General features: G+C 45.3%; 1 protein-coding gene across 1 annotated transcript in view; it reads left to right on the forward strand.

The window, feature by feature from the left end:
• bcl2b (BCL2 apoptosis regulator b) overlaps positions 1 to 25,131 on the forward strand; it is a 37,080-nt gene that overhangs the window by 7,461 nt on the left and 4,488 nt on the right. The gene's annotated exons all lie outside the window — the stretch shown is intronic.

Consider the following 25,131-nt stretch of genomic DNA (forward strand, 5'->3'; position numbering starts at 1 on the left):
TCATTCATTCCTTTTTTTTTAAATGTTGTGCTTGTGACATATCTGCGGATTGGAGACACATTGTGCTTTAACTTGAACATCCAGATCAAACGGGGACGGGACCTCTGCATCCTCACAGGCGAAACAATGAGTGCTGCTGTTTGCACGTAATCTGCCATCCAATCTGTGTCAGGCTGGAAGCGTTGAAGCAAATGTGCTACCGCTCTGTGTCTAATCTCATCCTGTATTCGGTTCAACGGGTGTCTTTCATATTTAGGGTCATCCATTTTTTGAGATGTGTTTTGTAACTTAGTAGCTTCAGACATTTTTTTGTTTTTCTGTCAGACCTGTCCAATATCTGGCTTCCCAAGATGTTGCAGTGAAGCCAAACAGTGGTGCTCGCATCAACTGTCGCCAACATAACAAGCACAGGTCAGTTCTCAAGGTCGAAGTTAATCAGCCTTCACTTGTAATTTGGATTTTCACCTTTAGTCATATTCACACTTACACAAACACACACACACACACTCATGCATTGATGACAACAGCCATGCAATGTGTTCCACCTCTGATGCAGTGGTTAGCGCGTACGCCTTATAGCGTAAATGACGAGGTTCAAATATCGGTCTGGCCTTTTGCTGTGGATTTTGTGTGTTGCAGCGGTGTGTGGTGAACTGTGACCTGTCCAGGTGTACCTGCCATTGCCCATACCTCGCTGAAATTGGCCTCAGCGCCCTGCAACTTTGGACAGAAGAAAATAGTAGAGAAATTACATATGAACAGGAAAAACATGCATTTATGCATAAAAATCCCTCAACCCCAGACTGACTGTAAGCTCTAGAATTGTAGAAATTGTCTTAAACACTGTAAATGTCATTACCCTTCATACGTCCAATGAGTGGGAAATGGAGAGTTTGGCAGTAAATCCAGCAGAGGATGCTGCTGAATCAACATGGCTAAATCCCAAGAAGAAACATGATTTTGAGGTAGAAGAAGAAGAAGAAGTCGGTGATGCTGATTCACTGTTATTCTCAACACTGCTCCCCCCCATGGCTACAGCTGGTACTGCTCGGTTGATTTACATCCAGCAGCTTCCAGGAGGCAAAAAGACATTCAGAAGAAATGAACACTGAGTAGAAATTGAAGACTTTGTGAGTTTATTCTGATTTTCTTTGACACGTGCAAATCTTATTTTGACAAACTCCCCTATGTTATCTGTGGCGACGCCCAAGGCAGGGCTCTTGGAACTGCTGTACCTTCAACCTTTGTGCGCTTTTGTCTGTTTCAAGAAACCATCTGGAGCTGACAAGTCCTCCCAACGATGAGGACACTCAGTGAAAGTGGTTAAAAGTGCGTTTCGACAGGTTGTGTTTATTTATGTTGTTCATTGTGTGGACGAGGTGAGTCGTAGGCTTTTTTTTTTCCCCTCTCCACAGCTCTAAAAACAAAAGGTGGCTGCTAATCAACCTGCTCCTGACACTTTGACATGTGAGCATGCTGTGGAAACAGCTTTCTATCAGCCGCCCTCTGTTTCCTCCTGTTTTCCAACCCGAAAATAGGAGCGCCCGCTAATCGTTGTTGAGTCTAGCGACGGCGGGTGAGACGATCCTGCTTTTTGTTAAACAAAAATCTGCAACAAAAACAGTGTCTTGTGTATGCAAAAAGTCAACTGAGGGTGAAAACAGCCTCTTATTCTGCACTGATTGCTTCCCACACGCTCCAGGACGCGACGCTCAGCCCTTCTAATCTGTCCCACGTTGGGTTGAAAATCCAGCCTCTGTTTGGACAGTAAATTGCGCTCATCAGGGGACGACGGCGGGCCGCGGCCTCGCCCACACCTGTGTTTATTTCCAGGCGCTCACAGTAAACAGCGAGTGATTGAACAAAGTGGCAGATGCTGGAGCTGAAATTACACTCGACCTCAGACTTTTGACTGGCTGAGGGGGCGGCGGCAGAGCCGGAGGCCAGACCATGCCTCAGGAGAAAAACAGTCGCCTCACAACTGAAGGTGAGCTCAGCTCAGGATTCAGTGTGGAGTGTTACTTAGCATCGTTTCTACCTGTGCTGTCAGGCGTTGCTCTTATTTTACAGCTCAATCTACTCTAGAGACACCTGCAGGTCAAATATATCGAATAACTACACTGACAATAGACTGGACAGAGAGAGGTGAGCACTCTGGCATCATATCTCTGCAGTTTGCATGTTCTACCTGTGCCTGCTTACCTCGTTGTCAAACTTCCTACTGGTGATTCTAAATTGGTTAGACTAACCTAAAACAAGCAGTAAAGCTGAATACCGGAGGACCCGCCCACTTTTCCAAAGCAGGACAATGGATAGTTTCCCAGATCTGTTCCAGATTCCACAAATACTAATCTAATTTTCACAGAGTAGGAAGAACTCTGACCCCAAGAAGGTCCCGGGACACAGCATGAGAACCCCTGACATACTCATACTTGAAGTATAAAACACTCAAATTTACATTCACATCAATGAACAATTTGACTTCGATTAGATTTGTTTGTTTTTTTTGACAGTGCAAAGAGGTAGAAATACATTAATAAAGACTTGCAGTTTGATTGAAATTTGAATGAAACCTGAGCAAGTTAAACAATTCTAAGGAAAATAAGCAGTTTCAACATTTTTTACTCTATCTTCTGTTACAAAATAGAGTGAAACCTTTCCCTGTTGTTGCTTTCTGCAGCATGTTTCTGCAATTCACTCTCACTGTGAGCAAGGCTACTCTGCTCCATCAGTAATCTCTCAATGTTGTTTTTTTTCCACCATTCATATTAAATTTCTGAAATCCAAAGTGAAATCAGAGGCGATGTTTTCCTCTAAGGTCAGGGCTGTTTTGTTGGACACCCTGGTTCTGGTGTGATCATGTAGATGAAGGAGTTAAACCTCACACAGTCAGATCAGGTGTCTGTGGAATGCTGCGGACCAGGTGGCCTGTTTCTCCGTTTTCTGTGTGTTCAGCGAAGACAATGTGAGTCCGGGGTGGGCCCGTCCTGAGGGGGTTTCCCCACCAGAACAATCTGCTGGTCGATGGGTGTGGACCTGAGTTTCTGCAGCGTGGCGGGCATCTGGTTGCCCCCCCCCCCCCCCCCCCCCCCCCCACACACACACACACACACGCCCCCTGTTCACGGAGGCTCTGTGGATCTGGGACAGTGAGGAAGTCATTAATCTCCATATAGGTGACATGTCAGCAGAATGCAGACAAAAAACAAAAAAAATCTTCCCAAACAAACTAAATCACAAAGGAGGCTCATCAGCCATTCACAGGAGAGTGAAAACAATCCTCCGTGAGATCTTACTTACATCCAATTTGCGTCTCTGAGATGCAAATTCAGTCTGTTAAACACCAGTCAATACTAATCAGGCCGTGTAGGAGGCTCCCCTCAGCTCTGAGCCGCTAACAAACAGAAGCCTGCACTGACAGTAAAAGGAATACAACATCTGAGAACACGTGCTCCTCAGCGTAATGAGCTCTGTAAGTCATGATTGATCCATCCGTTCTGACTGAGAAATCCTCTCTTTCCACACAGCCTGTTGTCACATTCGCTTCTTTTTCCTGTGGTTTTCTTTTTTTCATCCGTTAATTTTTCATCAGTGTGGTCGCACAAATTACAGATGAACACTGCTTTCTTGTTCCCAGCAATCAGACAGAGGAATGCCTGATTATTCATGCAAATAGCATTTAGGGGATTTTTTTTTGTGTGTGTGTACTGGAGAAGAGGCAAAAAAAAAAAAAAAAGAAATGGAAAAGTGGCTGAGTTTGGAAATTCTGACAACAATGTTATCTCTTGATGCGGACTCTCAGCTCGGTAATGGAGAGCGCAGAGCACAAAGAGAGGCAGCCGAGAGTTTCCCCTGCTCTGTACCCCTTTGCTGCTCGGGCCTCGGTCGCTCGCCATCTGCCACTGTGTTTATACCCATCAGCCCAGCAACTGTAATCGCAGAAACGTTTCCTACAGAAGGCAGGCCGCTCTGGGCCGAGAGCGTCTGAATCGCTCTGACAAGAGCGCTTTCTTCCAGGAGGAGGCCCGTAGAGATCTGCGGTCCGCGTGCTATCTGGGTCTCCGAGACGCTCAAAGCACAAAGACCTTTGATCCGCACATTTAGTTCAGCATGGGGACTCAAGAAAGCAAATTTTACCCTTTGGTCTCGCTTGAGTGACAGCAAAGTCACCACTTCAAGATGCTGAGATGGCTTCTGAATGAAAGCTTGTTACTTTATATCCCCAAATCTAATTTTTCCATTTACGTTGATATGCTGCATCATTTCATGGTGAAATTGCCAGAACTGAAAGTTATTGTGCCAATTATATACACAAGACGACGTACATGTACTTTAAAGGGACTTAAGGCAAGATTTGTGAAAAACTACACATGCATTTCCAGTTTATTCAATGCTAACGGGTCGTGAAGCATTAAAAACCTAAAATAACAGGCCAATCCGCGTATCTGTCTGTTGCCTTATACAGGCTGCGTGCCAAATAATTTGTTGCTGTTCGGGGTCCGAATTTCCCGCGCAATCGTGGGGATGTGACGTAAATTGACGCTGTATGCGCGTTACCGAACAGGAAGAACATGGCCGCCGTGGACACGGACTCAAACACTGCTGGGATCAGCGGCGGGCAGTGTTGCCAACTTGGTGACATTTCTCGCTAAATCTGGCGACTTTCCAAAGCCTCTTGGTGACTTTTTTTTGTCAAAAGCGACTAGCGACAAATTTAGCGACTTTTTCTGGTGCTCTGGAGACGTAAAAGGATGTCTCCGCTGTCCTCAGCAAGCATATATATTTGCTCCCGTCTGTGAATCGAAGCACAAGCAGCCCCCCCCCCCATACAATCGGATAACTGCATGCACTCAAAGCTCACAAAAAAACACCACGAAGAAAAAAAAGGACTTTATCAGCGTTATCTCGTGAGTCAAAAAAAAAAAAAAAAGACCGAAGCCGGGCAGGCACCTGAATAAATATTGGATATGCGTTTGATTCACGGAGGGAACTTCAGCTGCATTTGGGAGTGAAAACGGATGCTTACAAAAATCACATAATATGTGCTGTGGTCTTGCAGTAAACCGCGACGTAGTAAACAGCATGAGCATCCCTGGTGCAGCGCTGTGAAGACGGAGTTTCTGTAAAATGTTTGTGCGCGCTCCTGTGCTGCCTTGGCTGGTGGCTGCAGTTACCCGCAGCGCCTATTGCGGCAGCACTGAGGTAAATTTTGTAAAGTTACCTTAAGTCCCTTTAAAAAAAGATCATTTCCGCACCACATTTGTCTGCCTCAGAATGCTTTTGGTCCGTTTTCCTGCATGGAGATCCGTGGAAGTGTGTCAGAGTGGAACTAACTGACCTAAGCTGTGCACAAAATGTGAGAAAATTTTTGTTTGCTACATTAATTCTTTGTTGTAACTACGGTTCTTGAAGATAAATTGCATAGAATTGGAAAACCTGTTCATTTCCCTTTTAAATGGTGTCACATTTTTAAGGATCGCGCATTTTTGGAATGAACAGCAGAGCGAAGTATGTTGGTTATGCAGATTGAAAATGGGCTAGATCTTTTCTGCCAATGTCTTACAAGAAAGATGAAACTCTACAGCAGCTCTTACTAGGAGTCAGCCTCCACCTTCTTGACTGCAATATGAAGTCATTTCTCCAGTTTGGTGACTTTTGGCCTTCAAATGATAGTCGTTGCGTCTTTCCTGTGTTTTTGTCACGTTGAACCGATCCTCGCTTGCTGATAATTCTGAGAGTTTCTCTTCAGATCAGATTTGCAAGAAGATGTGCAGAACGATAAACTAATACACTTGCCGTGTTCTGTCAAAGCCAAAACATAAGGCTCAAGTATGATCAACGCTAAACGAACAGATGGACACTGATCTTTTGGTGGAATACCCCTGATGACCTGTGGGGGGCAGCATTGAGCAGAAGAGCTCATGTGTGATCAAAGAATTTAAGAAAGACAACAGAAACTGCTGATCTTTTTGAGGCAAGAGATTTAGGCGGTCTTGCAACTGTTGGATCTCTTATAGGAAAGTCGTGTGAAGTATATCTAGAACATGAATCGCCTGGGCATTAGGATACAGGAGCTATAAAAAACATTTGGTAGGACCTTTGATCTTCTTTATTAGACTATATTAGATTGCACTGCCCTCTACTGGATGCTTTGCTTGACAACCACACCAAACACACCTGCCAATTTTTGTCCGTAAAGTGAGTTTGTTTGAGGCCTTATTCCGATCAAAAGTTGTTTTATTTTTTCCCGTACTGGCTAGTCCAGGATATCAGTCCTGGTTTGGTTATTTTCAGCTTTCAGATGATTCTATCTGCTTCATTGTCTTTAGACTGACGCTGGCATGCCGACAATTCACCTCTTTGACTGTGAAAACCCCCAAACGACTCAGTCGGCTCAGAATCGCTGCTCTGCTTCAGTTGCAGTGAAGTGATTTCTCTGTGCTGCCTTCGCCTCTTTCCACGGCCGCGTCCCCGGAGACCCTCCACCCTGTCCTGTACGCTTATTTCTGGGTCTCCTCGGGAGAGCCGGAGGAATGCCTGCTGGGAGAATGGTGACTGTAAATAAATAATGGAGCCGACCTGGGCTTGTCTTTCCTGACGGTGGAGGGTGTGGACGGACCTCTTTTCTTTTTGGGACAATCGTGTCAGCCAAGCGTGCTCCGTTCAAGGTTTTTTGTTCATGTCAGTCTTCCAGAGTCATGTGAGGATTTGTACTTCAATTCTTTGATGGTGCTTTCTTTTTCATAATCACCTGAACTTGCCTGCTTTCACGTTGCATGAGGGACACGTGCCATGAGCCGTTTAAAAGCTGCACCATCCCACTCAGAGATGCTGATAAATAATATATAGAGCGGATAAATTCGGACACCAAATGGATGTAGGCTGTGCGCGCTCCAGTTAAGAGATAATCTTCTCCCCCTCCTTCCTCATCCTCTGTCTCCCGCTTTGCCCCGACCACCTGAGACATATTCATTTCCACCCACTGCACGTGTCCGATCCCAACACACGGCGCTCTAATACCCCGAGACCTGACTTCCAGTGTCAGGTAGCCTTCCAGATCCCTGAAAAATGCAGGGACATGTGAGAGGCCTCTAAATATAGACATGTGACCAATGCCCGCTCCCGTGTGGTCTTTTTAATTGTCGCGCTACCCATAAATCCCTGCCCCGTTTGCCTCTGTGCCATCGCCACGCTCCCTTCCCAAAAACCCCGCCACCTAATCTGCATGGAGAAAATGTCTTAATGAAGCGTTTGAGATGGCAGATTAAAGAGTTGTTCCACCGCTCCTGTCAGGATGGAGGCCGGATAATGAGACGCCACAGTTGACTTTGCCACCAGGCACGCCCCAGCAAAAGCAGCCCCAGCATATCAATATAGGGCAAGGTTAAATGGTTCCTCCCATTGTCGAGCTGCTGTAGATATTTTTGGGACAAAGCCCCAAAAGGGTTTTAAAGGAGATTTGATATTCTCAATTAATTTCCAGAGCAACAGTAGCCAGTGGAGCTCTCTGTGATGTGTAGTAGTGCACTGTAAAAATGAGCAAGTGGTGAGAACCTTCAATGGACTCTGGTGCACAAAGTTTTTTCTTGGCACCTGTCCATGTGTCATAGCTGCAGTACAATAATACAACTATGTGACCTTTACTTTTCACACAATGATAGAGATTCTTGAAAGTAATGTAACAGTTACTTTGCAGGTTCCTAGTTACATTTTTATTATCTGTAACTAGGAAAGTCATTCCAATACTTTTAATAGCAATTAAGCACCGCAATGTGCGTGTGTGTGTGCGTGAGCACGTGCGTGTGTGTGTGTGTGTGTGTGTGTGTGTGTGTGTGTGTGTGTGGTTGGATTTATTTATGAGTTCTTTTGGTGATTTTAGTAAAATGACCATTCAGTGGTTTATAAAAGTCGAGATCAACACACACGGGTGTGCAGGCAAACACAGGAGCGGATGTACTGGTGCAAATCAATTATTTGCTGTCCACAAAATGGCTGTGCGTGCGCGCGCGCACACACACACACACACACACACACACACAGACAGACACACACAGAAGCGGATGTGGTGGTGTGAATCAATAATGCTGTGTTGTCACAGGGTGACATGTGAGCCATGGCAGGGAGCAGATGGCCCTGGGGTGCCTCGCTTCCTGTTAGCCATGCCATTCAGCCAACACACACACACACACACACACACACACACACACCACTAGCATGTCCGCTGGGATTTCCCGCTGCAGCTAGCCACAGCTCTGTCCATTAACACACAGGCTGCCATGATTGGCTCTTCCCCGAAACGCTGAGTACACGCTCGCCTAAAAAATAACAACAGCCAGACGAGGGTAAATAGATTTCAGCGGCTCGTCCATGCCAGTTCGGAGTAAATAATTCTCCCTCTGCCCAATATCATTTTTAAGCCCACAGGAAATGGGATCTCTTTCAGCCGAGTGGGATCAGATATCTCCTCCACTGTGTCGTATTGATTGAGCGCTTCCGACTGCTTGTGTTGGGATCTCTGAGCGAAGACTCAATTAACTCTGCGAAACAGACTGTAAATGTTGGCGTTATTTAAAAAAAGAAAATCATTTTCAGTCATTCTTTGCTGCATAAATGCTCATATTTTGTGCTGCTGGGGATGAAATAATGTCTATTCTAATTCTTTAATGGTAATTTTCTCCAATTACAGTAATTTTTCAACCTCTGAATGAGGCATCAGACTCGGTTTACTCCAGCTAAATTGCATCCCAGCATGGGTGCTAAGTTTTCGTGTCTTTTGTGTTTCACTCATGCAGTTGACATCTGTGCTGATACTGCGGGGTCGATGATTTCTCAAGTGCAGAGAAAACCAAATGCTGTCTGGTTTGGGATGCTTCCTCTGGTAGACATTATTTCAGGACTGATCCTGAACTCTTCACCTGTTCTCCAACCTAAACCTGCCCGTCACACATCACTCCTGCCGCTTTCCGGGTGTTAGCGCCGCTTCTGACGCCTCCCCGACAGGGCCGAGCGCGCCGCTGCCGGGCCGTTGCATTACGACAATTTCACAGCGTCTGCTGCGAGGAAGCTGCCTTTAATTGGTTGTTGGGCCGTCGTCACGCCTTCAGATAATGAGCGCGACTTCAAAGGAAACACGAAGGATTGAAAACAGCGGCGCTGACAGTGATTCCTTCTTTTCTTAGATGATTTGTTTTGGTGTTATTTTGGCAGTTTTTTGACAATGCGGTGATGATTTGTGTCGGTTTGGAGGATACAACGATAAAGAGAGCAATCAGCCTTAACGCCATGACAGGTGCAGGTGACGATCATGGGTTCTGCCGGTAGGTGGGATGTATCAGGCGGCAAGTGAATGTTTAGTCCTCAAAGTTTATGTTAGAAGCAGAAAAACTGACGAAGTTGAAAATTTGAACCAGTTTAACATCAGCTGGATCAGATCATCTCCAGACGTTGCAGCTCTAGTGAGGACAGTATCTAAGGTATGGTTCAGTTGAGAGCTTCGTCTTCCAAATTTCGGGATTTCCAGTCGACAGTGGCATGAGAGCGCTTTGCATTTCCTGCTACACTGTGTCGCTCCACTGAATCAGTGGTAAGAACCATCAAAGGACACAAATAACAGTGTTCAGGAGGTTAATAAATGAAGTAAATTTGTAGCATTTATGTCCTGTGGAAAGCTTTGTTGCGGATACCGAGGTCTAAAGTGGATGTTGTCCAAGATTTTAAGTCCTTGAAAATCTGCTTGCTTTTGTTTGGTTGTGTCACTTTAATCTTATCTGAGGTTGTCTTTATTCACAAAGTTACTCTCAGATAAAATCTTCCAGACCTGCTGTAGAGATTGTTCCTGTACTGAAGGTTTGAACGCATAAAAACAGACTCGAATTTGATATTGTGTGTTCACAATGCAAGCAAACACTGAAACGACACCATTTCCAACAGACCGTCCTCTTATCAACACGGTGTAACGCATGCAAAAACTGTCAGTTAATGTTTCTTTCAGTGATGTGATGTTATTCATGATGGTATTCTTAGTAAATCCCGCACGAGATCTTAGTTAACGAGGACCTGCGTCTGTCTGTTGGTCCGACAGCAGCTCAGGACTCTTTTCTCTACATATTATTGCCATCACAACATCATGTGGACAAACAGGAAAGAAGATGGAATGATCAATGGTCACATGGCTATGACAGTGACAGTTTGTGAATCCCTCTCACGGTATGACTTAAGAAAACAACAAGAGAATTTGTCACGGATGCTCATTGTTTGAATACTTGCCTTTAAACCTGCTACTAACATGTTAGTGGCAGATTTTGAGTGGTTACCTACACGGTTTAAGCCCTTTGGTTGTCATTATATGGTTGATCTGTGTGTGTTACGCATTTTTTTTCTCTATGAAGCCAGAATGTAGTTAAATCAGGCGCCGTTTGTTTTTTTTGTTTTTTTGCTTTAAAGGGGAATTTAACTGGTCTAGACACGACTCGTGTCTGCAGATCTGACCACCAGAAGTTTAATCAGCTCTACAAATTATGCCGTAAAGTTCTTTTCCTATCTTTCACATTTTGTGACACTTTTTTTTCTTCTTTTACTGTTAAAATAAAAGAGTCCAATAAGTCTGCTTCACTTTTAATTTTACTTTACTGGCTCTTTTGATCGCGGCGGTGCCGTGTTATCGGCCGGGTCTTGCAAACTCATTTTCTGATACCAGCCAGACCATCACAGACCTCGTCGACCTTCAATGTTCCCCACATTTTAATAGAAATGAGTGCACATTCCTGCTCACCGGGGAGGACAGGAGGTTAAAAGTATTCCTGGACTTCTGAAGGTGTCTTTGATCAGCAGGTGAGGCTAACTGGTCTTAGGAGGAGGAGGAGGAGGAGGAGGAGGAGGAGGAGGAGGAAGAGTGAGCAATAAGAGGAGGCTTATAAAGCTATAAACAGGCAATCCTTCTGGTCTTTACCTCCACTTGCGCTGCAGCCAGGTTGTGGGATGAAAATGGATGGCAGCCAGAGAACGAGCGTGCCATCGTCTGGGGGCTAAGAGACAAAGGCGATGCTGGGCCAATAAATCAAACGGTTTTAATTAGCGCTCACGCTGGCGAGCAGAAAGAAGTGGGACATGCAGGAGGAGATAAAGTCTGACGGAGCAAGCGTGGATGAAAGCAGCTTGTTAAAGTCATCTGACTCAACAATCATCTGACGCTCAGCTGATGCATCTGCTGACTGGAAAGTGGAGGAACGCGCTCGTGAAGCCTCCACATGGGCATTGAATAACAAAATAAATAAAAACCTGGCTGCCCGTATTGTAATTATCAGTCCGAAAGCCGCTCGGCTCACAACAGGGAGCCACCAAACGCACCGCTAATGACATTTTTCCCCCGGATTGTTCCAGGGGAACAATTCCTCCTCCATTACGAAGCCGACATGCGCCTCATTAGCGTTCCGCACGTCTTCGCGCCGGCGCTTCCATCGCCACAATGGGCGACTCATTATCATGCGTCAGGTAGCCTGTGCTTGTTTCCCTTCGGTCTGTGCACACAAGACGGGGAAGGTCACTCGGCTTCATGCGAGCCAAACCGCTCCACCTAGTTCAAACAATCAACCCTCATTCCATTAAAAGTCTGTAACACCTTCCTACCGCCAAGGTCTCGGCGGGTCACATTGAAGTTAGACCAAAGAAAAAGACGACAAGGTTTTCGTTACGTCCGTTTTCATTCTGTGAAAAAGGCTGATTTCATTACGTAATGCGTGTGGACTGTAGCCGTGTTTCTTAAACTTGACTGTGTTATCTGGAGGCTCATTCCTCCACCTCGTATCAGGCCTCTGGGGCACACACAGTGCAGTTGTTTGTTTCCACACATCAATGCATTCCCGTCATTCCTCTCCCCCAGCCTGGATAAAAATCAGCTGGTTGCCTGAGAGAGGTCAACGAACTTTTCCCCAGTGTTCCCAGCAGCCTGAAAAGAAGACAAAAAGAGGGAGGAGGGGGGAGGGCAAGGAAAGTGAAGTTCACTCTGGGATTTCTTTCTTCAAGCAGAAGATGACAATCAGCTTGGTTTAAGCTGCGGAATGTGGACGCATACCACAACCAGACTTTTACTCATACCATCGGCCAGATTTCCATATTTGCTTGGATAAACTGGTGAAAAAGGGAATCTAGTATTTGGTCTGTTCTGCTTTAAAACAGTTTAATAATTGTCTGATTTGAGAGTTGATCTTATTGATAATCCCCTGTTGAAATTCTGAGTCTCTGAAGATCACTCAACCATGCAGTCAAACTCCTGTACGGAAACCAAAGCACAATGACCATCAGCATGCTCTAAGACTGAACATGCACCGTTTCTCCTGTAATGATTTCATGAAACTAGGCAAGTTCCTACAGGTCAGATCCTCTGTGCAGGATCCAGGAAGCCTCCCATGGCACTGTCTGTCCACGAGGGAAGGAGTTTGGCTTTTATTGGTCCTAACAGGAGTCACATCTGCCGTGAATTTAATGGGAAGGACAGAATGAAGCATTGCTCCATGAGGTTGCAACTGCAGTCCTTTCAGGTAACTGAGGCTGTTCCTGATTGGCCACAGCTGGGTTGGACGAACGAGGAATGGACAACCACAAATGAAGATCGTCCACGACAGTATGAGAGGGATTGTGGGTCCTAACAATGGTTTGTTTGTTACATCTAGAAAGATTAACATGCACCATTCCTTCATTATGCATCTCCAACACCACTTTAATGTAGCTGCGAATGTCTTTGACTGACCAAGACTTGATCGGTGGACAGGCGTGGCCCGCAGAACCAGCAGCAGCTTCCTGAAGCATGAAGAGAGGAATGTGCAGCCATGCCACAGATCCAGATCAGAGGCTATTGTCTATTGATGAAGAGAAGGGCTCCAGTGGTTCTTGGTGCTTGCATTCGGTCATTCCATTCTTCCATTGTGCATTTTCCACATCCCTTTAATGCAACTGGGACAGTCCTTGACCTACCACAACCAGGTCAGTGTACATGTCACATCCTCCACAGACCCAGCAGCAGCTCTCAGAAATTCTTCAGACATTAGTGGGACAGATCCTGATCAGACGCTACTGTCTGTCCATGAGTATGACTGTTCTGGTCCTTGTTGGTTCTAACGGTGACCATACTTGCTTGTGGGTACTCCCCTGCGCCATCCCTTCATTGTGCATCTCTAACAACCATTCGGTGCACCCACTACTGTCACCGACTAAAACTGAGAGCAGGTCGGTCCTCTGGCCCAAAAAACAGTTATCAGCTCAGTGTCAAGAGAAGAGAAAGTAGCTGCAGCTCAGATCCAGATCAGACACTTCTGTCTGTCCATGGCAGGAAGGATTAATTGGTGCTAACATGGTTCACACTCACTACTGACTCAGCTCAGAAGTTTGGTTTTCTGTACTTCTGTTTTTTTTTTTTTTTTTGTTGAATGAAATGTGTTAAACCAACATATTAATAAGAGTAGACACCGGCGAGTTGCTTCACACATTTAATTTAAGCGGTGTCTGCAGAAGAGACGGTGGTGTGTTTCCTAAATGACTTGAGCATTTCCGGAAATATACGTGCTTGTATCCTTAGTCATAAGTTAAATTGAGTAATCAAAGTCACGGCTTTCTTCTCCCCTCTGAGTTTCATAGTGACCTCATGCTTCATGCGAGATAAGAGAAGTTTGATCGCATATTTTGCAACTTCAGCCCGCAGCCTGTCGGAAAAGCTGCTTTCCTTCCCTTATTGGGTTTTGCTTTATCTTCCCATGTGATTTCTTTTCTTTTCTTTCTTTTTTTTTTTTCAATCTGCTCATGCAAACAGCAGACAATGGTGGAGGAAGTACTCCCATCTTTTACAGAAGTCACAGCACAGTGACGTAAAAAGAATAGCTGCACTGCCATAGAAAACAACCTGAAGCTAGCCGCGAGCAAACTAGTTTCAGAGTTCTCCTCGCTCAGATTTTTCCCTGCTGGTCTTACGTTGCGGCATTTGTTTTCCCTTCCCAGTAAGTAAAGTCACATTTCCAGAGAAATAAACTGGATCTAACTGTTTTATTGACTTTGCCGTGAGGCGTGTGGAAACATAACGCTGTCTGTTCAGAGCCTTGAAGCGCTGCACTGAGCATGACCATTACCCCTCCGCTTTAAGGAATACACTCACTTTAAAGAAAACATAATTTTACACTATATGTTGTTAAACTCAGTGCATTTGTTCCAGTCATTTAGATACAATGATTTATTTTTAAAGCTTTAAATCTATAGAAATCTAGTCTCTGACAGCCTTCATGGTGATCTAAAGTGATTAACAGCGTTGGCAGAAAGATTCAAAAACCCTCAAAAAATACACTGTAATGGACATCCTTGGTTTGATCCCATGCTCATTTGTGTCTCCATCCTTCCTTGTGAGTGTAAATGTGGGATAATTTGGTTTAACAAGAAGAAAAAAAAGTTTGCTCTTTCTTGCAAATAGAAATCTGGAAAATTGTGGATTTATTGTTAACAAAAATTAGGTTCAGCTTGTTCAAAAAAGTTGAAAATTCTTTAAATGTGAGTATTTCTTAAATAAAAAAAATCTTTATTTCTGAAAAGCAATGAAAGATATTTTCTTTTCTTTTTGCAGTCTTATTTTTCACCTTTTAAACGTCCGCTTTTGTTCTTTATTGAGTCAGTGACGACCAGTGGTGAGCTAATTACAATCAGATAACATTTTGATGATATATTTGTTTCTAACTATTGAGCTTTGCTCATGTAATCCGTTTTGGTTTTGGAAAATGTGATGAAAGATCTGCTCAGATGATCCAGCAGGGTGTCCGCCACTGTGAAGGTTAGCGGTTCGATCCCCAATTCCTGTGTGTCAGATCTCCTGTGAGCAAAATGTGGATATGACTGGAAATCCATTTACCTTTTTTAAGCAGTGAGTTGTGTCAGTTTGACACTTTACACCAGATTTTGCAGGAGAACCAAGCAGAAGAAGTTCAAGTTGTTCTGCCTTCTCTGTGACTTTGTGAAAAAAGGTTTGCTCCTCTTGTTTCCACTTCAAAGGTGCTCCCGGGGGAGCTGCGCCTCAAACACACGATTGTTTTCTCCCCGACGTGATCGGACATCTGAGATCCCCGTGCGAGCGGCGCTCGGCTCTCCCCGTTCCCAGACCCGCGGCCTCCCTCATTTACATACCCGGCTGAACCTGAAACCTCGGCGCTCTAATCACGTAAACCGCTCCGATATCTTGTTGCCATAACTGACGAGCTTTCATTCAGCGGGTCGACTTTACAAGACGTCTCCTTTATGAAAGAGGAGACTGCGAGGAGGCGCTGGCTGTCTGCCTTTGATGTTCTAATACTTTCTCCTCCACTGACACGTTTAATTCTCCATTAGGTGATATTACACTTGACTTGTTTGGCAGCGCTCCCTAAATTACAACTCGGGATTTCATCAAAGAGGAAGAAATAATCGCGGCGCTCCTGTTTTTTGTGTCCCCTCTTTTTTTTGCTACGCTCTCTTTCGCAGACTCGGGGCTAAGATTTAGAAGTCACTCAACGCTTCAAAAACAAATACAGCCCTCTTGGTTACAGCGTCTAACCAACTGTAGAGCTCTCCCCTGCTGCGCCCCAGTCCTTTCTACGCAGCGTTAGAATGACTACATGTTTGGCTTGCCTGGAGTCTTTCCTTAGCTACCAGCTCCGGCTCTGTGATTTAACCATACTTGGCTCCACCACAGAGGAAAACCGGAGTCTTAAAAATCAGACAGTGATGTAATTCCTGCAGCGTCTGGCTCGGGAAATGACTTAACTTTACAAAGACTTTCCCTGCGCGTCGCTGCCGTCTGAAAAGCTCCTTTATGAAGGTTCGGGTTGTGTAATTCTCTTACATCAGGGCCTCACTGCACAAAAAAAAACCACAACGACAGAAAGCTGAACGCATCATTTGGAGAGAGGGGGGGGAAAAAAGCCGCATGGCGTCATTTCTCTGAGGGGAAACTTTGGCTTCTCTGTTTCTGAAACAGTGATATCTGGAAGTTTGGATCGGTCGCTGTGGAAACCGAATCGCTCCTCTTTCTATGCGGGCTTTATCCCGGCCGAGGTGTCTCGCTGAACAGGTGCGCTGTCTGCCGCAGAGCATCCTGAATTTAATGAACATGTCATGGCGAAAGCCCCGTGACGAGACTCTCAACACAATCAGGTGTGCTACAGCAGGAACACACAGAAACCGCAAGTGTGTCCGCCCTGAAGGTCGACGATTGAGAGTTTAAAAAAACAGAAGTCAGAGAAAACCAGAATATGATCCAGAGCTCTCAAAACTGAATTTCTAGGTGTTAATATTGGTGAGAGGAAATCACCAAATCATTAGATGCTTTTACTTTTAATGTCTGGTGTATTTTCTACAAACCTGCCTTGTATTGTAAAAGGCAGTGTGTGTGTGCATGTGCGTGTGTGTGTGTGAGACCTGGACTCGATGACGAGTGAGAAAACCTTCCCTGCTCTAACCTACATCTTGAGTCACTGCTGCAGATGGCGTTCCCACACATCCCCGGCTCTGTGCGCTGAAGTCCGGTTTGGCCCCCGTCGGCCGCTCTATTTGTGGAGTTCCTGCGGAGATGATGGCTGTGTGGTCTGAGGGTCTTCGGGGGTCAGCGGCTCTGGCTCTGAAGCGCTCCGAGCAGCAGCGCGCCGCCCCTGTCGCAGGAAATGAGCCTCTCCCGCGAACTGTGTGTGTCACAGGAGGAGCAGCGGGCCTCCGGGGAATCTGCTGGTTCCCACGCTCCTATCGGAGGTTCCTCTCTGAGCCCATCGGCCACTTCCAGCCTCCAGATATAACACACTCTGATCCCAGCCGGAGCGCCGTCATCTCACCGGCTGGTTCTAACTGGCTGGATAGATTAAAGTCGGCCATTTTTACTAATTGACGCTCATTTTCTGCTTTTTTTTTTAAAATGAAATTAAATGAGATCATTTATGCCAAAAGGGGCGGCATATCTCACTAAACACAGATCAGATCAATATGAATCAAGGATTTGTAAAGAGTGTGTGTCAGGCTTCCTTCCACCGGCGGGGATGATTTTTACATAAACATGCGATAAGAGATAATCTTGTTAAAAGATAAAAACACTTAAGTAGACGATGTTAATATTAGATGACAGCATCTTTTCTCTTTGATTAATATTTCTAAATTAGAGAGCCTGTTTCTGTGATAAAGACCAAAGTGGCCTTTTATAATCCGGAGTGCCACATTTGCGGCAGACCACCCGGCGTGGAGAGTTCCTCGGCATTATCTCGGAAAAGGTCAGTTTTCACACCACTTACTGGGATCCTTGTGGAAACAAACACGTTGCTGAGGACGCTGATGTGCTGCGCACGGCCTCTCGGAAAGAGAGCCCCTCTCAGACGTCCAGTCCCGACTGGAAAGCCACTCAGGGCGGCTTTTAATGCCCTCGCAGGTCCTCAGCCTCCTCGCACACGTACGTGATGACTCAGCGGGCCTTTTCCAGCCGCTCGCTCTCCCGCGTCATCTGTGGCCTTTTAAACGGAGATGGGGCTGGTTTTATTAGATTGGGAAGCCCTGAACTTGGAGCAGGGATGAAGCCTCTGGATATTTATAGCCTCTCGCAGCAGTCGGACGGCGGGACTCGGCTCGGCTTCCTCGCCGGATGTGCTGAGAGCAGACATCCTCTCCTTTCAGATGTATTGTTATCTATTTGAGGCTGGCTTTGGGAGTCGTTTTGGTAGTTGGGGAGGGTTTTTCCTATCGACGGGAGCGAATTTCAAGGTCAAAATCACAGCACTGGCGGGTTTGAGGGAAGAAAAGGAAGACAGTGACTGAGCCGGAGAGGCTGCAGTCAAGAAAGGAGGACGTGTCTGCAGCTCGCCCTCGGTTTTCATTTCTCTCTGCTCTGCACTGTAAAAATAACGACGCTGGTTCAACTAATATGGAGCTCACACAGCTGCTTTTAAGTGTGGAGTCAGATGAAAAACTCAAACCGATTTGGCAAGAATTCATAATAAGAATATTATTTCTGTTTTCTTGCAATTAAATGAGAAGTGACAGTAAAATAAAATAATAAAAGATATGAGTGAATAAAGGAATGCATACATATATATATATACATATATATAAATATACATATATATATATATATATATATATATACACACACACACACACACACACACATATATATATATGTATATATATATATATATATATATATATATATATATATATATATATATATATACATATATATATATATATATATATATATATATATATATATATATATATATATATATATATATATATATATATATATGTATGTATGTATAGCAGCTGTCATATCATTATAGATAATTGATGAAAATCCGGCTGCGTGCTGGTGCAGTGGTTGGTTTTCGCAGCTCACAGTGAAGATAATCCCCACTTGGAGTCTGGGCATGTGGGCCTCGCTATGTGTAGTTTGCATGTTCTCCCTTTGCAGAGGTGGGTTTTCTCCAGGTGCTCCGATTTCGGGATGGTTGGAAATAATTACATTTCAAATTCAGCATCTTTCTGCTCCTGTTCCTACCTTCATGGTTTTTGGATCTTAAAACTTTACTGGATAAAGTTGTTTTAACTTCTAATCTAATGAAGGAAGAGCGGGTCATTTACTGTATTCTGTTTCTGCTGAAGAATAGAACCAGACAAGTTGGACGGGTAAAAAAAATACCAAAAAACGTCAGGTTCTTTTCCTGTTTTATTTAAATATGACCAAAATTACAATCAAAATAACCTTATTTTAAGCTTCAAATTTTTTTTAGCTTTCTCATCATCACCCAAATCATCTGTCACCTCAAGTGGTTTCTTATTGGCTGGATGCATTAAAACGTACTGTTTGAAGTGGAAATATGGGATATTTACGTACGTCATACCTCTGTTGTCATAAACTTGTATTGCAGGACTGAACAGGCCGGGGCAAGGTGGAAAATTTTACCGATTCTAAAATAGAAACCAGCAACGAATCATACAATTGTGCTAAAGATCACACTGGCATTGTTGTTTTTGTGCCATCCATCCTGTTTGTGGTATTATTAGGATTTGACATCAATTTTTTTACAATCGGCTTTTAGACGCGCGAGCCGAGGAAGTTTTAAAGCACTTTTACAGTGCACGATGGACGTGAGTGATTGTCTGTGACGCACTGCGAGGAAAAGCATGTGGCGAGATAACGCAGGAGGAGAGGAAGTGACTGCCTGCATCCCCGCGGTCGGCTCCTCACTCCTCCCAGCCTGCAAGGTTAGCCAGTCCTTCATTTAATGTGGGATCAAAGATGTAAAAATCAATGGCCTCCACCAGAATAAAGGATCACATAACTGCTCAGTCAAGGTTAAGTGAATATATCAGAAATGCTCTGTTTGTCAGTTCACAGTCTGGCTCTATTCCCTCGAAACCATCCGGAAGGTTTTTTTTTTTTTTTTTTTTTTCCCTGCTTCTGTACAAATTGGATTGTTTAACTGCAGTTCTTCACCTCCTCCTCCTCCTCCTTTATGGGATAAAAACCAAGTTTACTGAAGCATTATACATCTCCAGAGGAGCCCGAGCCTCATGTGTAAAGTTACTGTCCTCATTTATCTGGCGAGTTTAGACAATGAATAATGGAGAGCATAAAAAAACCCGCCGAGTGTCAGGAGGAGAGTGGGTGATTTACTGCCGATCATGTTTCACGTTCCAGTGGAGAAACTCACTCCCACGGGAGAACGAGATGTTTTGTAAACACACAAATGCTGCCGCCGCCGCCGCTGACGCACATTTGAATATTTATGAGCCTTTAGGGTAGCATCCAACGTCAAAATTGTTCTCCTTTTTACGCTCGAGTCAGTCGCGGCGGGTGTTGAAACCCGAGTGGAAGTCAAATTAAAAAAAAGGGTTTCCTGTTTCCTTTTGTTTATCAATGATCGGTTTGCATCACACGTTAATCCGTACTGTCGTCTGGATATTTATGAATTCCTCTGATGAATTTTATTGCGGATGCGTTTGGAAACAACATGGGATGGCATTAACGGAGCCTTGACAGATGTGTTAAATCAGCCTGGCGCCACCGCCGTGCACTGGTAACTTGCTGGATGCTTCTTAAGCTCAGAGTCCTGCTCCGTTTCTCCGTATCTCCGATTTCAGTGTTTGACACCGATGGTCTAGACCGAAGTTCAAATCCGTTTTTCCAAACAGTCGTCTCCAGACGCACTCAGACAATGACTCGATGCTGGTTTTTCTAAGTGTTGAGAAATGTTCACAGACGATGGTTTTTCTGAACATTATTGCTGTCAACCATCTAATCAATGGCGCATCTGATTTGTATTCGTCTCGTCTCGGACTGAGCAGGATGGCTGCTGCTCTCCAGGCCCGCTCCCTCTCTAATCGCTGATGCATCGATCTGTTTCCTATCGGATCTCGGCCCGGCTGTGGAGCCGCCGCTGTTTCTGGGTATTGCAGTATTGTCGCAGGGAAGCGAAGGGCTCGGTGTCCTCAGCTCCGAGCTGTTTGTTGCTGCTGACACAGGGGGATTCACCGGGTAATGAGCGCCGAGACAAACTCCTCCGTCATCTCATTCCTGCCGAGCCGGTCGATGGATGACTCTCTGGAGACCCGATCGAACCTGACCTTGCTGCCAGACGAGCGCTCGCTTTCCTGTCACCTTCCTCGTCTGGAGAGGATTTTTTTTTTTCTCCTCTTCCCATCTGTGTGTGCATTCAGACATAAAAACAGCAACATGAAAGAGAGATATATAAATATATACTTTGATCAAAACAGATCAATTAGAAGGACATTAATGCCTTCCTGGCGGTTTTTTTTTTTTCTCCCATTACTCCCACTTGGCTCCTGAAATGGGAGTTTTGTTTGACTTTAATTAGCCGGCGAGGAGTCTGCGAGAAGCTCATTAGAAAATCAAAGAGGGGCGGCGGGAGCAGCATATGCAATATTATAAGTGTGCCACTACGCCGATGCTGGGGAGACGGCTGGTTCAGAGGTGAATACAGCAGCCAGGCCACAACAGGCGCTTTAATTACAAGTTGAACTTTAACCCACATCCCTCGCTCTCGGTCTCGGCCCGCTCGTAATTACCCGCAGAAATGTCCCAAAACAGCGATGGCTGCCTAATCATTTCTTCTGTTTTGGCAAAGCGCTGCTTGTTTGTTGTGAACGGAGCTCGCCCAGTGCACAAGATGACTCATTATCCTCCGCAGAAGCTCGGATCGTTCCCAAAAGCGGGGAGGACGGGGTGCCCATAGGAACAGGGAAATGTCTGGTATTTCCTGCCTGCCCGCATGATAGGCCGTCCGAGGGGGACGGCGAGCGAACAGCAAATAAAAAAAAAGCATGGCGGACTCTGAGCAAAAACCCAGAGGTGTAAATCATGTGAAAAACAAATCAGAGGTCGAGGACAGGCTTTCTCCCGCTGGTGGGAAAAGCAAATCGTGTGTGAAGCTTCCAGCCTGGGTAACCATGACACTTGAGTTCGCCACCCCACGAGCCGCCGCCGCCGCTCAGCCCGCGTCTCGCCGCCTCTCCCAGGGTTTCATTGCAGGCAGTAAAAGTGAGGAAAAGAAAGCGTGTTAAACCTGGTGAGGCCTTCTCCCATTGGCTGCCTGGTCTCTGCAGGCCGGTCGTGACCTTTTGAAAGCAACTGATCCCGAGAAAAAGAGAGAATTCTGAGGAGAGGTGCAGTCTGCAGTTTACGTCCCAGGTGCACACCTGCTGCTGGTGGCAGATGGCATTGCTGCGGGGCAAAGATGAGCTTTTTGAAGGATTATAAAGTCTTCTGTTGAATGCAGATGTTTTGTCCCCCTCCTCTCCTGTGCATTCTCTGGGTTTTTCCTTTTTTTTTTTTTTGTCTTTTTCCTCAGCCTCGGTGAATGCAGCAGGAGGGGAGAGAAAGTGGCGGCGCTTGTTGTTTTCGCGCCCCGCTCACATGGCTTCTGCTCACTAACGTGTGGGTGAAAAAGTTCCAGGAGCTGAAGTGAAGCGTGGCTCAGTCTCATGATATCCACCTGACATCCACACCCCCTCCCCCGCTCCCTCCATTCATCCTCCCCCCCCGCCTCCCCTCTCGTCTCCGTTTCCCGACTCTCCCCCGAGTCACTCCGGAGTTATTTCCACTCGTGCCCTTGCGGGATTCTTTTAAACATCCATCACCGCTCTCGTGAACCTCTTACCGTAATTGGCCCCGCTTTTGTTTCAGACTTAAATAGATGATAATCTATGGCATCTGTCTGGGACGCGTCAAGGACGCACATCATGAGTTTGCCGTTTTTCTCCGAGCTTCTGCTCAGCGCCGGGTCACATGCGGTGGCTGCAGAGTTACTGCCTCAGCAAACTGTTATTTTCCAGCGCTAAGTGGGAAAAACACACACACGCACACACACACACACACACACACACACACACACACACACACACACACACACACACACACACACACACACACACAGATGAAGGCAGTGTTTTTGCCAACTGACACTTTCCCCTCAGCTGGAGGTCTGACTGAGGAGCTTGTTCTCTTATCAGTACCTGAATCCTGCCGAGCACGAGCGTGCCGTCGCCCTCACACACAGAGCTGCCGCGGTACAGCCGCCTGGCGTTTCCTCCTGCCAGATTCATAGATCACACCAGGATCACTGCGGCTGCTCCTCCAGTCCCGACCCGGACGCTGGGTTTCTACAGTTTTCAGTTTATGGGGGTCAGAAGTGTCAGTAGGCGCTGGTTTTCCAAAGTGATGATCCCAAACAGCCATTTTTTAGTTTAGTTCAGTGGATTTTGGAAGTGATCAGATGACAGATTTAACAATCTTTTAAATGTGTTCAGACAGTGGTCCTCAGAAGTAATCACCAAAAATGGTTTTCAGAGGTGACTGTAAACAGCGATTTTCAGTTTTGTTCAGAGACAGTGGTTTTCAGAATTGTTCCGTGGTTTTGAAATGTGCTCACAGGTGATGATTTTTCAAAAAGTGTACAGATTATGGTTTTCAGACGTAAGCAGATCTCTTCAGAGGCGATGGTTTGCAGAGGTGATCACAGACGGTGGTTTTAAGTTGTGTTCACAGACAATGGTCTTTAGAACTGCTGATAGTGTATGGCTTTTAGAAGTGTTCATGCAGGCGGTGGTTTTCAGAAGTGAAGCTGGACAAGAAGTGATTTTCTAAGTGATCTCTGATAATGGTTTGTTGACGTGTCCAAACAATGGTTTTCAGGAGTGGTTATAGACAGTGGATGTCAAAGATGTTCACTGGCGTCATGACATTATTCAAAGATTTTCTTTTTTTCATTTGTGTTGGCAGACAGTGATTTTCAGAGGTGTTCTGCTCACAGAACACCTTCTCCAAAATCATTTAAATATGTGCTCACTGTCACATTGATTTTAGAAATGTTCACAATGTATTTTCATATTATTTGCAGATGATGGTTTTAAGAAGTTTTTATGGACAGTGGATTTCGAAGGTGTTCACAGACAGCGGGTTTTAAAGGCGCCTCCAGATGACTGTTTTTAAAGAGGTTCATAGTTGTCTGCGTGTTGGCTCGAAATGTAGCTGAATAATTTCCTCGTAAACATTGAATCCGTTCAGTGTTGTCATTATCCTGGACTGAGGTTAGATTTATCTTCATCCTGATAATATTTCCGCCCATAATCAGCCAGCTGCAGCCGGTGCTTAGCATTCCTCTGAGCACGCTCTCACAGAGCTGCAGTCTGCTCTTGTCTGGATGATTAAAAACGCTCCGCCGCAACAAAGAAAAAGGCCACACAGTCAAAAGTGTCTGAGATCGGGGAGCAGAGCGTGCTTGTGACACCAGGGGGTTAGGAGAGGGGAGAAAGTGCTGACGGATCCTCCCCGGTATCACCAGCCGGCGGCCTCAGGAATGCCACGGGACGGGAAGGGAAGCAGGAAACGCTTTTGTCTCCCCACTGCTCTCCAGAGTGGATTCCTCCTGGAGTTTTTCTTTTTTTAGTCCTGTGTGGGTTATTGCTTGATAAAAGGAAGCTGTTTATTAAATTGTGACACTGGTTAAAGGAAGCGTTATGAATGCCTGTGCGGGGCTGAAGCAAAGCGTTCCTCTAAAAGTTACACGGAGCGTAATTACCGCAGGTAAACCCACACGGATTAAAACAGCAAGATGATAATAGACTCTCGGGGGGGCCGGCCCCGTGCGGCGGCACTAAATCAAACTTAACAATTCTCCATTGTTGGTGTGCAGCTTGAGTTTCAGCTAAAAAGAGGAGCTGCTCAGTTTCGTGTGGTCAGTGCTAACAAAAGGAGGAATATTCCCGGGCAGTTGTTGGTATTTCCTCCCTTAAACCTCTTTAAAATATCCCGGCCTATGGCTGGGTTCGAGATAATCTGCTGGTGGACGGCGGAGAGCTTAGCACCATCGCTTCCCGTCCAGCTGTTTGCCAGCAGATGTCTGTATTTCCTGGTGTCGGACACGAGGCCGCGGTATTCCGCAGTGCACATGCCCCTCGCGCACGCTCGCGCTCGCGCACTCACGCATTCCCGATTTGTTCCAGGCCTCTTTTAAAAACTCCTGTTGGCAGCAGAAAGCAGAGCCCCCTCTGAGCGCCATTAATATATTTATGCTGCAGAGCTCATCCGGCACATGCTAAAAGAAATCACACCAAAACGAGCTGCCGGCGGACCCTCGTGGTGATTCCCTGGTCCGTGTGTGTGTGAGTGTGTGTGCGTGTGTGTGGGTGTAATAACACCCTCTTTCCACCTGAATTCTGGAGGCAGCCGAGGGATTTACATTTTGAAGGGTCAGTTCACACAAATTAGAAGAAGTAACTCACTTCTGAAGGAAGACAGTCACTCACACACTCGCAGCTCGTTGACAATTTCTTTTAAATCAAGGAGATTTCTGCTCAGTGTGACATGAATGAGATTTACATTTAGGAAATATTGACATGTTTTTACTTAAGATTTAAATGTTTAGAACCAATAGTTTCACATTTTTATTACAAATCTTTATTTTCCAGAATGCATCTATGTACATGTGTAAGCCTATTGAACATATTTTCACAATATATAAATTTGATTTTTTTTAAATATATTTCAGATTTAACTGTTCATCCCTAATTTTACTTCTACATACTTCTATCTTCTTGCATATTTCTCTTTCAATATTTGCACATGATATG

Source organism: Salarias fasciatus, chromosome 18 (genome assembly GCF_902148845.1).
Source record: "Salarias fasciatus chromosome 18, fSalaFa1.1, whole genome shotgun sequence".
Taxonomy (NCBI): Eukaryota; Metazoa; Chordata; class Actinopteri; order Blenniiformes; family Blenniidae; genus Salarias; species Salarias fasciatus.